Below are 19361 nucleotides of genomic sequence, written 5' to 3'. Positions count from 1 at the left end.
CCACTCAATAGGTCATCTTAGACAACTGATTTTTTAAAAGTCCTCTTCTTTGGAGGTAATCTTCCTGGAGGCATTCACACAGGACACAATATTTATGTTTTCAGCCACTCAAATACCTCTTTTCCTGGTCTTTTTTTACCAATTTCTCATAATTTTTTCAAGTTAGTGACTATGCAGCTAGATACATAACATATTTATTTTAATTTATATAATTACATAATATATATATATATTTATATTTGGGATTCCTGCTTGAGTCTGAAATCTTATTGATGAAAACAAAAAAATAACAGAAGAAAATCAATATTCTCTTCTATTAGTTTCTCAATTAACCCTAATCCAGGTGCTGCTGTGAAGGAATTTTGTAGATGTAATTAAGGTCCCGAAACAGTTGAATTTTAGGAAAGAGATTATTCTGGGTAAGTCTGACCTAATTAAATAAACCCTTAAAGGGTACTGAGGTTGTTCAGGCAAAAGCGATTTGAAATGTACGAAGGGTTTTCACCGAAGATTCTGTATTGCTGGCTTCAAGCTGGTAGGGGCCTCATGGTACGCTCCTGCGTTGGTCTTTAGGAGACACGAACAATACCTAATTGGCAATAAGAAATAATGTCCTCAGTCACACTGACACAGAAATAAAGCCTGCCAGCATCTTTAGGGGGCTAGGGAGTATTACCCTTGTGGAGTCTCTAGCTGATAACTCAGGCCAGCCAGCATTCTTGAATATGAAAGACTGAGCAAAGCACACCAGAACTGGGAGATGATAAACATTTGTTGTTTCATATTCACGGTGATCTGTTTAAAAAAAATAGCAGAGACCCACTTTCTCCACTACACGCACTTTCACTTCCTTTCACTTCTATAGCACTTAACCATTCCTAACTTAGACTTTTCAGCTTGTCCTTGGATGCTTCATTTTCTTCCAAAGCAGATATTTTTAGCAGTAGACTCTAGTAAGTTTAGTCATTGGAACTAAACTTTTCCAAAAGACACTGGAAATAAGTTAAGGTTCAAGAAAGTAAAGCTACCTGTGTTATAGCTCAACTTTGCAAATACTTCCTGTTTGGGGAATCTGTGTGGCAGACAGACCCCTATAGTGAATCACCAAAATGTGGCAATTTATTTATTGAACAGTAACTACCAAAAACTTTATGGTGCTATTTTCAGTTTCAAAAATGTCAAGCAGAAAATCTCTTTCAAATTTTACTTATCAGTTAGTTAACCAAAATAAAGAGTTTTAAAATTCATCTTATTTGCAGTTAATATGATCATCCTTTATACTGTAAACTACCTAGTGTAAAAACTTAAATACTAAGTGTTTTCATAGGAAATTTACAGTGTACCTCTTTTGTACCTCTGGTACCTTAAAAAAACATTAATGTGAAACAGTAATACATCTGAGGTCTATAGTGAACTATGGACTGGCCATAGTAAATGCTGTGTTATTATAGATAAAAGAATACCAGCATGCATACTTATATACATTATGTAATTATACACACATATATGTATGCATATATATGTATGAAATCTATGAGGATAAGTATTTCAGAGCAGTGGGAAACACCAAAATGTGCTTAGGTTTACACCTGACTCTGCCCAGGGCACCATATGCAGAACCAGAGATTGAACTGGGTCACCATGCTGCAAGTCAAGAATTTTATCCCCTGTGCTATCACCCTTCCCCCTAGAGATAAATTTTGTAAGAAGCCACATGAGGCAGTTAACAAGGGCTTCCACTGGCTCTGAGCTCATAGGTGGCTCTCAGTGGTGTTTGGGGAGGACCATGTGATGTTGAAGCTCACACCCAGGCTTCCTGCATGATATGTATGCATTCAGCTCACTGAGCTATGTCCCTGGCTCCAGAGATTAATATTTGAATGTAGATTAATTCAGTCTCTGTTTAATGACTACTACACTTTTCAAAATTTTAGTCAGAATTCTATTGAATGGCTTGTGGCGGATGAAAACTTCCAGATTTTTGCATATTTTTCAGCAATTTTATGATAATCTGATCAAGAAATAAGAGCTTTAAAATTTGATAATAGTGTTGCTTTTAATAGTAAAAAAAAGAAAAGGATGTTGAAAACATACTCTTATAATAACACTGTAACACTGTCCTCCCATTTTTTATTGATTTGCTCAAACGGGTCCTGTAATGTCTCCATCGTGAGACTCGTTGTTACTGTGTTCGGCATATTGAATACATCACGGGTAGCTTGCCAGGCTTTGCCGAGAGGGTGAGATACTCTCTTTAGTTTGCTGGGCTCTCTGAGAGGGGCGGAGGAATCGAACTCGGGTCAGCCATGTTGGCTGTGTGCAAGGTAAATGCTCTACCACTGTGCTATCGCTCCAGCCTGCTCTTATAATAAAGCCATAAAAATTCTAGATATAATACATTGCACTATAGTAATTATATAAAGCATCTACATTGAAATACAGTAAGGTTATACTAATATTCATAAGCAATGCTCTTAGCACCTATGAATGCAATTTCCATATAATAAAAGGCTAGAACCAGCTCATAAAGAAGTATGATGGATTAGAATTAATTGGAAAGATACCATCATGTCACTGTCACTGTCTTCCCGTTGTTCACCGATTTTCTTGAGCCCAGCAACGTCTCCATTGTGAGACTTTGTTGTTACTGTGCTTGGCATGCCAAATATGTCACGGGGAGCTTTCCACGCTTTACTGTGCGGGCGAGATACTCTCGGTAGTTTGCCGGGCTCTCCGAGAAGGGCAGAGGAATTGAACTCGGGTCGGCCATGTTGGCTGCATACAAGGCAAATGCTCTACCCGCTGTGCTATCGCTCCAGCCTATACCATCATACAGATATTGAAATTGAATTTTAATTTTAATCAATCAATGGCAGGGATCAAAGAGGGTAAGGACATACCTTCGCTGTGGCCAAACTCAGTTTTTACCCACAGGACTTGGTTCCCTTAGCATTCAGGTGCATCTCTGGAGCCCTACCCTTTCCCAGCACCACCTGGTTTAGCCCTGGAGGACCCTGAGCACTGTATCCTGAGTAATCCAGAGCACTGCAGGGCCCAGGCTGCATGATATCCACAGGTGCCACATACAACTGCAGTCTGGTTGTCAGAGAATCACTGGACACTCCCACTTTCTCTCCTGATCAACACTATTGCCAATTTTGTGATTAGAGACTTTGATGTGAAATAGTTGATTGTGATGAAGAACTATTTGCTTGTAATTTGCTTCTGGATTTTCTGAGGGCACCTTCATTTAGGGACAGATTAATAATTATGGTATAATCATTAATAATTGACTGAAAACCATCACTTTCCAACTGTTTCCAGATTCAGAGTTCTTGTAGTATGCCACATCTTTACTGGTCTTCCTTTAAATCTGTAAGCTACCTTTTACTGAACCAGATGGTGATGTGAGGAACAACCAGGGTCTTCCCAAGCCTGATCTCCAAGACAGGGTCCGAACTTTGTTCTGCAGACATATCTCTGACATTTGAATTTGTTTCGCTCTTCTTTGTCCTTACCTTGCTTGGTAAGGAACACTAGCTTTCCTCATGCACGTTTACATCTATTTTGACTGAAAGTGAGAAATGATGTTTCATTTGAGTATCAGAGACCTGGGTAAAAAAGGGCTATTATAGAAACATTTGCTCTATTCATTTCTTTGTCAATTCTTGGTTCAAAGTTCATGGATGTTTTGGGGTTTTGTTTCTCCCCAGTGGACATTCTTGGATAATGACCACAACAATGCTAGCTCCTGTTTTATAATGAAAGAACACCAGAATCTGAACACTTGGATTTCTTATGAACTTTGTTCTCTAGCCTGGGAAAAATTTTAAACCAGTGACATTAACATGAGCATTTCAGCAATCCTTTTAGCAAATCCTTAAATGTTAACATTGTATATAAATACATATTTTAAAATGCAGTTCCTATAACTTAACCAAGTAGTGTCCCTTTCATACAGTCTAAAAGCCTCATAATAGTTGACTGTGCCAGATGTTTCTGCAAGAACAAAACATACACTGTACCTAATTTTGTAAAACTACACAATAGGTAGACATTTCCTCCTCACCCCAGCTGGTGATCAGTTTATGCCCTGAAGCTTGGAGATTTATAGCCCTTGTAATTTTATCCTAAACAGAGTAATTGCAGATGTTCTTCCATTGCTATTATTTTAATTAGTGATGAAGACTTTTTCAAGATGTTGAATTTGAAGATAATGAATTTCATCTGGATAAAATCTAGTAGGTAGTTATGACCACTTAAAAAATAGCAAATATCCTCACAAATTATTTTCTCATTAACTTCACAGTTGATATTTATTTAGGATTTTTGCCTGGATTATTTTTAAATTATTTAAGGACTATTATGCCAGTGAAAAGTCACTAAGTCTCTTTCTAATGATTCTAACAACAACAAAAAAAATACACATTATTACATTAAAGGTAGATGCTTTAACATGGTAAAGGTTGTTAAATTTTTACAGATGATCTGGATAAAATTAAGTCTAGTTTTTCATTGTGGTTTTCTCTTAGAAGATTTTCATATTTGGAAGCATGTACTTTTATTGTTGTTGATATTTAATACAGGGAAAATTAAATAAGAAATTCTTAGATAAAGTGGATTTTTGAGAATTTTTTATAAGAAATCTCTCATTAAATCTTTATTTTTGTAGAAAAATAAAGGGGAAGTGCCAGTGCTTTCGTTGGATCAGAATCATAAGGACTTGTCAAAGTCATCTCATCTAAGGCCCAAAATTTAGTCATTTCTTGTGTAGGTGTACCTTTTCATCAGCCTGTGTCTGTCTTTATGCTCATGTTTTCCTCTGGGGAAAAATTTTTTTAAAAGGAGGGATTCCCGCCACAACCTTCTGTTTGTTCTCACCATAAGTACACAAGGTAGGGTATAGAATAATCAAGAAATCAAATGGAGCGATGATAATAGTGTTCAGATGCTGAGACCCAACTACTGATCTTGTTCCCCCAATTCATATGATGAACCCAGCATTAAAGCTAACTGGCTATGAACGCTAACAAAGTGAAACTCTCAGTAGACAAGTCAGTGTAACTTTTTTCCACTGCAGAGTTCTTCACTTTATCTTTTAGGAAAACACATTATAACCTGGAATTCTGTCATCAGTCATCAGTCTATCTGATAAATGAATTAGCAGTTTAGTAGCTGGAAAGAAAGAAGTAATTTCCAAAAGTAAATTTGTGACAATTTTTTTCAAAGAAATTCTATAAAAATATAATTAGCGGGCTTAATGGCACATGATCATCTAGTTTCTATTTTCAACTTTAATTCACTTGTTCCCTGCTTTTGGGTGACTAGGAGGTTGAGAATAAGGAGAAGAAACTTAACATGTGATATTTTCTAACAAAGTAGAACAGAGAATTTGTTCATTTTGTCTGTTTTCCCTATTTGGAATTCAGAAGTTATCAATTTGATCATGTTTAAACTGAAAATACATTTTAAGGATCTGTGTTTGGATTAAAGATATAAAAGTGTGTAGTTTTTTTCTCATCAAAATATAAAAAGGATCTGATCTATAATACATTTAAAAGTTTTACATATAATATGAACAGTAAATTTATTAAAGCTGAGTTAACACTGATATTTTAGTTTATTAAAAATTCATGGATTTGAATTTTCTCATTTATCAGTTTTGGCAATTTAGATAGCTTTGGGGGAAAATCAAAGTAAATCTGCTTTAGTATTCAAGAAAAATAAAACTATTTAAGAATAAGATTTAACATATATTATTACGCTATTAAATAGAGCTATAATAAACTGCATAGTAATAATTTGTGAACATTTGTGTTTATGTTAATAATCCTGCATTGCTTAATCTCCATTTTCACTTTTACTTGGCTATTTTATCTTTATAACCACTATGTTAGGCAGATAAGACAGGTTTTATTGTTCTATGATAAAAGTAATACAAAGCTAATACATGATAAATCTTGTGATACACTAGTGCCATACATATTATTGTTGTCTTCATATTAATTTCATTTAAATTACATTTGTAATCCATGGGAAAAATTGAATGTTAAAAAGTATCAAATAACATACTGATTTGGGTAGCGGCATGCAAAATCAAAGCAAACAATACCAGACAGATATCACAACAAATATATTTATCATATTAATTGCAAATGGAAGAAAAATGTCAAATAATATACTCAATAAACATATAAAAAAGCCTGTTGTGATATTCAAAGCTTTTGTGATCATTTTTTGCAAACTAGACATAGATACAAACTTCTTTAATGTGGTAAAAGATGACTTTAGAAGCTATATTTTTTTGGGGGGGTCACACCTGGTGATGCACAAGGATCACTTCTAGCTTTACACTCAAGAATTACTCCTGGCAGTGCTCAGGGGGCATATGGGATGCTAGGAATCACTGGGTCGGCCATGTGCAAGGCAAAAACCCTACCCGCTGTATTATCGCTCCAGTCCCAAAAGTTATCATTTTTTTTGAAAACATTATTAGATCACAGTTAATCCAAAGAATGCTACAGAAAAAATTGCTAGAAATGAGAAAGCGAATTTGGATCTCAGTGGATATAAAATTTTGTTGCATTTCTATACTTTATGCACAAATAAGTAGCACATAAAATATTAAAACAGATATAATTTTTAGCTGAATAAGCAACAATGCTAAATATCTAACAAAAGATAGACAACTGTTTTCTTCAGAAAGCTACAAAAATATCTTTAAGAAAATCATTTCTAAATAAAAATAATTACATAAAATGTATAATTACATAATTACATAAAATGGCTGGAGCGATAGCACAGAGGTAGGGCATTTGCCTTGCACACAGCCAACATGGCCGACCCGAGTTCGAGTCCTCCACCCCTCTCGGAGAGCCCGGCAAGCTACTGAGAGTCTCTCGCCCGCACGGCAAAGCCTGGCAAGCTCCCCGTGATGTATTTGATATGCCAAACACAGTAACAACAAAGTCTCCAATGGAGATGTTACTGGTCCCGCTGGAGCAAATCGATGATCAACGGGAGGGCCTTTACTTACTTTACTTATTTACTTACATAAAATGTATTTGCAGCGGAATTTTAATATTTTAATGATGTGTATTTTCTCCAAGTTGATTTGCACTTGGAACAAAATAGAAAATTCAAACAACTTTTAAAAATTAATGCATTAATTCTAAAATGTATGAAGAAAATGCAGTCTAAAGACAGACTTGAAAATGAGCAACGTTGGGGATCTTGTAATACCAGTTTTCTGAATGTATGATAAGCCTTCATTGAAAAAAACTAGTGATATAAATTTAAACAGGTAATATTGGTGAAATGGAAAGCTAAGAGACCAATAAAACAAAATAAAGATTCCAGAAATACATCCAGATATACTTGGCCTCCTTATTTAAAAGAATTATGATATAATTGGTATATTTTATTTAAAAGAATGTACAGGAACAAATATTCTCAAATATAACATGTAGGAATGACTATTACAAAGTAAATTGAGAAAAACGCTTAAAAATATTTACATATCAACTAGAGTTGAACTATGCATCTGTTTCCAACTCTAAGTGTAAGAAATTAGTGAACATGTCCATCAAGACATGTTAATATTTTGTTCATATTACAAAAAAATATTTATTCATAAGTTTCTACAAAAATTTCTCCAATAAAAAATTTCTCCAGTAGTACAACCACTAAAATGTAGTTTATTTATACAGTGCAAAAATAATATATGCGATATATTGCTGGTATATTCAGCAATGATAATGAATAATTTCTTGTGCACAAGAAATTTAATGAAGCTAGCAGAATCAGTAATAAGCAAAAGATGCTAGACTAAAAAGAATATATATATGGTAACATTAGAATTATATAAAAAAATGAAAATTATGTTGGGAGTTTGTTTTATTATGATAAAGGAAGTTAGAGTAATAATGTTTTCTGTATTTTCATGTAGGTGATTGTTATGTAGGGTATTTATTTGAACAAAATTACAACCCAAACAACTATATTTAAATATTTACTTCAAGATTGCTTTTAAAAGCTAGGAAATAATAAAAACCTTAAGAAATTGAAAATGCATGAGTCACAAACTTTTTATCACTTGATCACTTGACATAACATTACTCATCGATTTGCTCGAGCAGGCACCAATAACGTCTCCATTCGTCCCTTTCATGTGCTAGTGTAGCCAAATGGCATCTGCTAGCTCTAGGAACACAAAGAGCCTCAAACCGATCATTCAGGGTCTTGACGAAGAAATCTGACCATCTCGTAGGGCGGCCACGGGATCTTTTGACGTCCTGTGGATTCCAGTCGGTAATGACTCTAGTCCAGCAGTCATCTCCAATCTCATTACGTGTCCAACCCCATCTCATTTTCGATGCCTTTGCAAATGAGACAGTGTCCCTGATTCTTCATCGTCCTTGGAGGTCAGAACTCCAGATTCTTTCTCTCATTTGAGTGAAGCGTGATACTCCAAGCATAGCTCTTTCAATTCCTCTTTGTGAGACCCAAATAGCATTCTCATCTGTTTTTGTAGGGCCCAGATCTCTGAGGCATATGTTAATGCAGGAAGAACAGTGGAATCAAAGAGATGTGCCCCAAACCAGAGGTTCTTTGTCCTCTTAGCTATTTCTTTGATGCTCTTGAAGGCGTTCCAAGCCACTCTCTTCCTCTTGTGCAACTCAGGTGCCAGGTCATTCGTCATGTTGACTTCTCGACCTAGGTACACATAACTGTTACATTTGGAAATGGTTGTTCCATTGAGAGAGAATGGAACGTCAGGAATGAAACTGTTTCTCATAAACATCATCTTCGTGAGATTCAGCTGTAGTCTGACCTTTCCACACTCACAGTCAAAGTCGGCCAGCATTTGTGCCGCTTGGCTGATGTTTGGTGTTATTAGAACATCATCAAAGCAGAGGTGTTAGAGTTGCCAATCATCTATCTTCACTCCCATTCCTTCCCATTCCAGTTGTCACATGATGTTCTCAAGGGTGGCACTGAAGAGTTTTGGTGAAATAATATCGCCCTGTTGAACCTCTCTCTTGAAGTCAATTATCACTTCCCTATAGAATGGTGAGATCCTGGTAATGAATCTGGAATACAGCTGGTGGAGGATCTTGATGTATTGACTTTGAATACCCTGTTTGAATAGGGATTCGATGGCTGCTTTATTCTCAACAGAATCAAAGGCCTTATATAGATCAATGACTGTTAGACAGAGCGGCATCTTGAACTCCCAAGAAACCTCAATGAGCTTGGTTAACGTGTGGATATAGTCAATTGTGCTGAATCCTTTTTAGAAACCGGCTTGCTCGCATGGTTGTCCTTCATCTAGTGTTCTGCCAATTCTATTCAGGATGACTCGAGTGAACAACTTGTAGATGGCAGACAATAGGCAGACTGGGAGATAGTTGCCAATGTCATGGATGTCTCCTTTCATGCACAGTAGTACAGTCCTGCTGGTTTTCCATTGGGATGGAACCTTACCATTCAGACAGGTAGCGTGTGAAGAGCCAAGCCAGTGCATTCATGAGTACCGATGGCAAATTCTTCAGGTGTTTGACTCTGACCTTGCCTGGGCCTAGTGCTGTTCTCTTCTTTACCGACAAAATGGTGTGTCAGATTTTGGTAGGGAGAACATTGGGAACAACATATCTATCCTGTGGAATTGATATGTGGGCAGGTGGATGTGGCTATAGAAAAGATCTGAGTAGAAGTCATGAATAATCGCCATTGCCCTTCTGGAAGATGTGATAGATCCATCAGTATGTCAGAGGGCAGTCATCTTGCTCTTGTAGTTGCGAAGGACAGGCAGGCATTGTGAATGCTTTTCCCGGCTTCTGCCGATTCTGCCAGCACTGCTGCTCTACTCTCTTTGAGGTCTTTCTTTACCGCTTCTCTGCACTGTTCTGTGAGGCCAGACATTCGCTTGCAGTTGCCTCTGGCTTGCGTCAAGTAATGTTGGCGAATAATCTCAAGAGTTTTCAAAGACAGTCATCTTTTTGTGGCTATCTCTTGGCATTCTTTGCACAATCATGGAGGTGCTGAACCAGTCGATTGTATTCCTTGTCAATGTTGTCAACGGTGGCATCATCCCATGTTGCCACAATAGTGCGAAAGAGCTCCCAGTTGGTGGTCGTTCTGGGAGTTCTCTTCTTAAACTTTGCAGCCCTTTCTCCCTGCTCTGTGAAGTAGAATTTTGCACGAAGGAGACATTGGTCTGATCCCGTTTGGAATTTGGGGATAACAGCGACATCGGTCAGGCAAAACCGTCAATTGAATATGATGTGGTCAATTTTTTGTGGAACTGTCCACCAGGAGACTCCCTTGTCTAACGTTTAGATTCAGCCTTCTGGAATTGTGAGTTATCATGGATGGTCTTGGTCAACATGATGAACTCAGACAGTCTCTCACCCTTTTCATTCCATTCTAGGCCATGGGTCCCAATGTGGAGTTCTTCAGCTGATCTTCTTGGTCCAATATTGGCATTAAAGTCACTGACAATTATCTTGTCGAAGGTGTGGTCTTTTTTATAGAACCCCTCCAGCTCCATGTAGAACTTCTCAATTTCTCCTTCATCATAATTGGATGTTGGTGCGTAGACAACGAAGACAGAAACTGCCGGCTGTGAGCTGCGTTTATTCCAGTCTAATCGTTTGATTCAGGCTGTTAGACATTCGAATGAATCAATGTTTATGGCCAAGTTTGTGTTGACAAGGATACCGACACCACTGACACCAATTTTGTCACATATTCCAAGGAACAGTTTTCTCCAGTGTCGAAAACGGCATGATGTGATTGATGCCTTCTGGTCTCGGTCAGACAATGATGTTGTACTTGATCTTTCACTCTTGTACCATCAGGTCCTTGATGGATGCATCCAATGCCAGCATACGTGCATTGAAGTATAGACAGTCACTTTTGTCTTTTATTGTTGTTGTTGTGGCAGCGTAGTTTAGCCTCGAGATTTTATCATCCTTCCTAATGCTGCCGTATTGGTAGCTCTTTCAGAGTCAGGGGAATGAGATCCATTGTAATTACTGGTTTTTGAATATTGCATATGCCATGGATAGCTTGCCAATCTCTGCCGTGTGGGCAGGATACTCTCGATAGCTTGCCATGCTCTCTGAGAGGAATATAGGCTTTTAGGGCAGCCTCTAATTGCCCTTGCAGGTGTTCCCATGGTTTAAACCATATTTGAACCTTATCAAATATGGTCCTGCAAACCTGCAAGATGGGTTTTAAGTGTTTTATGATGAGTTGTATGAGTTTATAAAAAACATATAACAATTGCAAGTATTTTACATTTTAATTAAGAGCTTACCATTAAACATATTATGTTTTTAAAGCAGTACAATGAAGCATATATTTCCATTCAGCTATTTTAGCATTTTAACAATTTTTTCCTCATTGTATTATAGACAATGTAAAGATACAGAGCAGTTGGTTGATAGATAGATTGGTAGCTGTATGATTATCTCAGGAACCCAGAAATATTTTTAGGTGTGTTTTATATGTGACCAATTTGCTTGCAAGTTAAAATATATTATTGTATGTTATTATGCACATTACTGGATCAATTGCCACATACAAATCTTATTTACAAAAACTACATTTGTTGTAGAAGAGGCAAGGAGGTAGATCCAGCTTTTACTTTTATGAAGAGCACATTCCACATTTCCGTACAATTAGCGTAGCAAGTGAGAGCTCTGGAATAGAGGTGCAGAAATAGACCTAGAGGTGTTCCAAAGGAAAAACCAGAAGCAAAAACAAGAAAACCGTGATGAAAAAAATAGTGGGATGTATTATTTTCTGAGTTTTGCTTGTTTTGTTTTTTTAAAAATAACATCTCTAGCACAAATAATGTTTCTAACAGAAAGTATATTTAAAAATTAAATTATGAGTTGAACTCTTTACTAATTCAAACACATTTTTTTCAGGGAGGGTGGGTGGGCACTCAGCAGTTCACAGAGCTTGCTTTTGGATCAGGGGTCACTTCTGGTGGTGACTATATGTAGTGTCAAGGACAGAGTCTGCTACATGCAAACCAGGCTTTACACCGGCTATACTGTCCATCCAGTCATTACATTTTTAAATGTACAAATGTTTTTGTTTTCAAACTTATTTTCGTACCCAGGGGCTGGGCGATAGTATAGTGGTTAGGGTGCATGCAAGGCACCAAGTTTGAATAGTAGCACCATCTGGTCCCTATATTTTATGGTGTGGTCCTGGAGGCCCTATGCATCACCAGGTGTGACCTCAGAGGCTGGATGCCTCTAACCAGGGTGGCCAGGGCACTCCCTGGCACTGCAGGAATCAACAGTATCACATCCTCAGGCGAATGCATTGAACCTCCCACTAGGTTTGCTGGGAATTGTTGGGACTGCCTGAGTACTAAAGGAGTGCTTAGGGATCATCTCTGCCCAACACAACTATTCCCAGCAGACAAGTGGATTAACTGAGGGGTTTTTAATACTATAATGAATAAGATGATAATGGTCATATTATACTTAAGTTTATGTTTAGGCATGATGGATAAGGGCTAGTAAAAATTTTTCACCAGTTTATTAATATATGTAACTTATTCTTAAGTTTTCAAATGAATGAATAAATTTATTTCAAAAGAAATAGAGATGATAGTTTAACTGTTTCAGTTAGTATAGGCAGAAATTTAGTTGGGAGCTGATGAACTAATCTGTATCAAGTTAGAACTGATTTTCATCTATTATTGATGTGTTCTAAGTATTTTCATATACCTATAGACAAAATATGCTTTATATAAAATAATGAATTATTTACTACTTTAAAAAGCTATTAGTGAATTTGCTTTTACCATATTAGTTTTATATTGCTGATATCATATATAAATCATGAATTTATAGACTTAAGACAACATGATTATTATATTTTAGCTATATGTGTTACAGTACATATGTGAATCTCGTTGGGTTAAAACTGAGTTATCAGCAGGGCTGCATTATCTCTGCAGACATGAAAGAAGCATCTGTTTCAGAATGGAAGAATCTGGCTCTTGGTCATTGTGGGTACTAAGTCCTCATTATCAGCTGGCTATGAGGTACAGGTCATCCTCCTTTTATAAGATGCCTGCTTTTTCCGTCCTGTAGTCTCCTTGTGTCACCCACAAGGGTCAAAACATGGACCTCAAGTCTCTCTCTCACTTCAATTTCGTGTGCTTCTTCCTTCACACTCTTTGAATTCAAGCCGGGCCCAGTCTGCCTGGGGAGAGGGGGAAAGCAGGTAATTATGTAGTTCAACTTAGATGATCTCAATAAAGTGTTCTGGAACAGGAGAGATGGTGAAGCTGGTAAGATGTCAAGATCAGTTTCCTGACCACTGCCAGAAATAACTTCTTTGTACTGAGCCAGGAGTAAACCCAGAGAACTATCCTGTGGGTGCTCACAGAAACCAACAAGAACACCCTCCCTAACAAGAACAAAGAACAAAAAAATGTGTTCTTAGTCATATCTACAAAGTCTTCTTTGCTGTGACAAATAGTATAAACATAAACATATATTTACTCTTCTAATAGCTTTCCATGAGAGCCTCCCAAGATCCACTATGTGAAGGACTAACTTGATCAAACACATACACATACACACACACACACACACACACACACACACACACACACAGATTTTTTAAAAATCAAGTTCCTGGGGCTGGAGCAATAGTATAGTGGGGAGGGCATTTGCTTTGCACAAGGTTCAATTCCCAGAATCCCATATGGTCCCCCAAGCACTGCCAGGAGTAATTTCTGAGTGCAGAGCCAGGAATAACCTCTGTGTATTGCCGGGTGTGACCCAAAAAGAAAAAAAAATCAATTTCCTAATTTTCCCATTAATATCCATCAAAATTTCAGTACCTAAATCTTTCAATAGTTTTTACTGGAGTGCTAGCCTCAAGCCCGTAATTATTTTAAGAGTGAAGAAAGATATAGTAAAACAGAGTTTCAGTGAAGATATCTGCATTTGGTTCCAGAAAAAAAAAAGCCTTCCTTTTTAGTTTCTTTTTAATATTTTTTTTAAATTTGCTTTTGAAAATTTTTATGGGGAAGTAAATTGAACTGACATTAACATAGGAAATGTGGTGGGGGAAAAAGCACTGAATAGGACTGGGATTTTTTTAAAATAAAGGATGAAACCTACAAACTTTGGCCATCTAATGAGATTTATAAAGTATTTCTATTTAAAACATATCACCTCTACATGTTCAATTCATTGAAATATGTGGAAAAGTTGTGATTGCCTTTTTCAAGAATATTTAGAATAAAATAATTTGAGTGCACCCTTTGAATTCTTATTATTTTCATTTTTTAAAAAAAAGTGTTCATCTCTCTTTGCAACTGGGAAGATCCTTGGTAATTTAAAAAACTCAACTATAGTTACCTCATGTGAAACTGTCTTACTATTTTTTTTAAATTTTAATCTCCTGAGTTGTAAGAACACAACTTAGCAAAGTGTATAAAGGCAGCAAAGCAGGTAGTTTAGATTTCTGTTAGTCTTCCAAGGAAAACTTAAAAGTAAGCCGGAATACAACACAGAGAGATTATACAGTAAAATGCTTTTGCAAACTAGGATTTAAAGAACTGGAAACCTTATTATTTTTCTCAGTCAAAATGTAAATGGATAAATGCCTATGTTTTTATGTTGTAAAATGAATTGTGAAATGTTTCTCTACGGAATTAAAAAATGCCAGCCATTTATAATAGTTCCGAAAGCCATCATTTATTGATTTTTAGCAAACACCTGGGATTTGACTCAAAGGTTTGGAGTGCATAACCTGTGTGTGAAAGGTCTAGATTCAATCCCTGGACCTGCATGGCCCCCCAAGCATTGTCAGGCACCCAAACTAAAAATTAATTATAATAAATAAGATATCTATTAAAAAGGAGACTTCAAAGTAAATACTTCGATAAAGATTAGAATTTAATTTTTCATTAAAGATAAACATTTATAATTTTTATTTCATTCGGTTCCTTTGTGCAATTTTTTCCTCTGTGTTAATAAGGCTTGAATATTATGCAGTTTCATACATGTCATCATTTATCTCAATGTTGATTAAGAAATCACTATGTGCCAAGCACTGGGACAAATATCAGTAGGACATGAAAAGTCACAGAAAGGGGCAGACAGTACAAAGGTTAAGGCACATTTATTGCATGCCCACAACCTCCAGTTAAATCCTGGCAACACCGAATCCCAGATCATTGCAGGGTGTGGTTCCAGGATCCTCTGAGAACCATCAGCTTGGCTGGGTAAGAGCACTGCATCCTCAGTCCATTGCACTGAACATGGAACTGCTTGTTTAATTGGCCATGTACCAACATGAAGAAGCCTCCTGAAAATCACTGGGGAAGCTCTTCCACCCATCTCCCAGAATGGAGAAATTATTGTGAATATATTAACTAGAAAAAAATAATAATGAGTGCAGTGATATATATGCTAGTTTTCAAATAGAGGTTGGCTTTGCTAATCTTTATGCCTTTACCCACATCCCAACAGTGTTTACTATTAATAAATTGGAAAATTACTTTCCAATAACAAATACCATATTATGAATGTCAGGTATATTGCTCTTTTCTATTTTATTTTCTCCTAAGGACACTCTAGATTATTCATCTATTTCTTCTTCTTGTAGATTAAAATATAAAAGCATTTTTTATCTGTGTTGTATTAATTTTGTGTCTATGCTGTGAGGTTGTTATTGTACTCTGTATATTTATACAATCTTGCTACATTGACACTTATGCACTTCAAAAGAAGTAGTGGGTTGAGGAAATAATGGGAAGGGAATACCACGTCTTCCAAGAGAAATATGGTAATGAGAATATCATAGATAAATGAATTGATGCTTGATGAAGATGAGGAGGAAGAATTGAACAGAACACAGCAAAACCAAATAATAAGTTTAACTAAAAGCAAAAAAAAAAGAAAGTCACAGAGATAAAAATCTCTGAATGTGTGAATTAACTAAAATGACAGATTTCTTTCACTTGCATTGGCCATGACAGACTAGTTGATTCTCAGATTAAATCTTAGGGGTGTAGGTCTGGAGGACCACAGAACACAGTGCTTGCAGAGCATAAGTAGTCACAGACCTCATGTAAAAAAATGATGTGAAGTGTCTCCAATAATCTTTTTATGGAAAATATCAGTGCCCTGGATTGGGTTGGTGACCTAGCGATGTTTTTCTATGATTTGATATTAATATTAAATTATTTGGGGAGTAGCAGCATCTCAAAATAAATTTCTTTAGGAAATTGCCTTAATAACTTTGGTTTGGGGCCACTGGGCAATGCTCTAGGGCTACTTCCAGCTCCTTGCTTGTGGTTGCTCCTTACTAGGAGCTGAGGGGCAGAGGGGTGAGAGGTGTGGGACAAAATGGGGAACACGCGTTCTGACAAAGCATATGCTGCAGCTCTTTGAGCTATCTCCCTTATGTTGCCAACACCACCCATTGCCATTGATGGCTCACACTTGAATAAGATTTAATAACACAAGTTGCAGTGCCAGTGACAGTGTATTTAAATGTTATTTTCGGTTGCAAAACTTAGATAGTACCCCAGTGTTAACAACATCACACAATTAGATATGCTAATGATAATTAAGAGGTGCACAAGATTTTAAGAAAAGCATTAGTAATAATTTAATAATTAATTGAACTATGGATTATTTTCTATGGTTCTCATATTTGGCATTTCTGAAACAATAGTTTCCTGAACTCAAGGAAAAAACTGATGTTCTTTTTTCTTTCCAAAATTTTATTTTGTTAAAGCACCATAAATTACAAAGTTGGGCTGGAGTGATAGCACAGCAGTGTGGCATTTGCCTTGCACGCATCCAGCCCAGCTAAGCCAGGTTCAATTCCTCCACCCCTCTCGAAGGGTCTGGCAAGCTACCGAGAGTATTCAATATGCCAAACACAGTAACAAGAAGTCTCACAATGAAGACGTTACTGGGCCCGCTCGAGTAAATTGATGAACAATGGGATGACAGTGACAGTGAAATTACAAAGTTATTCATAGTTGGGTTTTTGACATACAATGTTCCATCACTAATCCAATCACCAGTGTCAACTTCCCTCCACCAGGGTTCCCAGGTTCCCTCTCCTACTTCCACACTCCAACCCCAGTCTGCGACCTAGACTGGCACCTTTTAAATTTGGTTATTAAAATATAGGTCTTGCAATTTCAGTGTTGTTGACTCTCTAATGTCAATTACATGTAGTATTTAGAGTAAATGGGTGAGGAAATGCAATGGTTTAAAGGCACAATGCGTAGGTCATCTTGGCCTCAGAGACTTGTTTATTTATTTATTTATTTATTTTTAAAATTTTATTAGTGAAACACCATAAGGTACAGTTGTAGACTTACAAATTTTTGTGCTTGAGTTTCAGTTATACAATAATTGAGTACCCATCTATCCCTCCACCAGTGCCCATTCCCCACCTCCAATGATCCCAGCATTCTTCCCACCCTCCCACGTCCCATCCCACCCCACCCCTGTGGCAGGGCATTCCCTTTTGTTCTCTCTCTCCTTTTGGGTGCTGTGGTTTGCAAAAGAGGCATAGAGTGACAATCATGTTCAGTCTATTGTCTATTTTCAGCATGCATCTCTCATCCTGAGAGGATCCTCCCAACACCCTTTACTTGATGTTCCCCTCTCTATCTGAGATGCCTTCTCCCACAGCATGTGCAGCTGGCCTCCAAGCCATGGAGTGAACCTCCTGGTACTTATCTCGGCTATTCTTGGGTGTTAGTCTCACTCACAGTTTGTTACTTTATATTCCCCAGACAAATGCAATCTTTCTTTGTCTGTCCCTCCCTTTCTGACTCATTTCGCTTAGCATGATACTTTCCATGTAGTACCACTTGTATGTAAATTTCATGACTTCATCTTTTCTAACAGCTGCATAGTACTCCACTGTGTAGATGTACTGAAGTTTCTTTAACCAGTCATCTATTCTCGGGCATCGGGTTTTCTCCAGATTTTGGCTATTGTGAATAGTGCAGCAATTAACATAGAAGTGCAGATGTCAGAGACTTGTTTAAAAGAAATTTTTTCTATAAGCATCTTGTTCTGTACTACCTGTTTGTTTTGAAGGATGAAGTAATTGTATGGAATATAAATAAACTAGAGCATCAGTATAGAATCTTATATATTCTATAATGCATATCGAAAATTAGTAAATAATACTATTACAAGAAATGTGTTGGGTTGAAATCAGACAATATTTGGAGTTCAATGCAACTCCTTCTGTGTTCCATCTTGGAGGAATAATTGGTTTTACTGTCTTCCATCTCATTGTCAGTGTAAAATTTTTTGTGTGTGTCTATTTCTTAAGTATTTGGTATATATTGTTGATATTATTTCTGGGGTATTAAGTGACTGTTAGTGTATAGAGGAGGTTTAATTTTCTAATTCATGTATGTGTACATTTATTTGTATTTGATATAAACAACATGAATGATTTTGATAATGTTGACTTATTGAAATAAATGTCCAATTCTGTTGTAATACGGATATGGTAAAGTTAATACTGCACCATCTGCATTGTCCTCCCATTGTTCATCGATTTGCTCGAGTGGTCACTCAGTAACATCTCACAACAAATTGTGAGACTTGTTGTTACTGTTTTTGGCATATCAGATACGTCACAGGTAGCTTGCCAAGCTTTGCCATGCAGGCTAGATACTCTTGGTACCTTGCCAGTAAAGTTAATATTCAGTATAAAAAAATTTAATGTTAAACATTTTAAATTATATAAGATAAAACAGGAAGCTATGAAAAAAGTCATATTTTAAAATTTTTCCAAGAATCTATTTATATCATATTCTGGAACCTCAATCATTTGTAGTAGTTCCTAGGTATTTTTACAGTTTCTGCATTTATGTAGTAGATTATTACCTTATGATAAAGTTAGTTAATAATTTCTTAACTCTTTTTGCTGATGACCTTTTAAAGCTGCATAATTAGAATAAGTTGTGGTTATTGTATTGGAATCTCTATCCCATGGGCCAACAAGGCAGCACATTAATTCTCTGCATCACCCACTCCCTGTGCAGTGCCATCAGCACAAAGATATTATTCTTTGTAATTACATAAAGAAAGGGTCTATTTAGTGTTAACTGACCTTTCTGTGACTGATCAGCCTTTTCCACCAGTGAAGTAGAAATGTATATCATTAGAATGTGAGTAAATAGGAAACCTTTCTAAATCTTAAACTATTCAAATCGGGAGGTGTGCATGAAGAAGAAATTGTTTAGTGTTTTACATGATAGAGTGAAAAAAAGTAGCTAACTTTAAAAATATGCTTTAAAATTATGACAAATTGAAATATAA

At 36.6% G+C, this 19361-nt stretch overlaps 1 protein-coding gene across 1 annotated transcript in view; it reads left to right on the top strand.

Moving 5' to 3' along the window:
* CCDC178 (coiled-coil domain containing 178) overlaps nt 1-19361 on the top strand; it is a 483098-nt gene that overhangs the window by 205624 nt on the left and 258113 nt on the right. The gene's annotated exons all lie outside the window — the stretch shown is intronic.

Source organism: Sorex fumeus, unplaced genomic scaffold (genome assembly GCF_029834395.1).
Source record: "Sorex fumeus unplaced genomic scaffold, SorFum_2.1 ptg000128l, whole genome shotgun sequence".
NCBI lineage: Eukaryota > Metazoa > Chordata > Mammalia > Eulipotyphla > Soricidae > Sorex > Sorex fumeus.
This window is presented reverse-complemented; position numbering and strand designations above follow the sequence as displayed.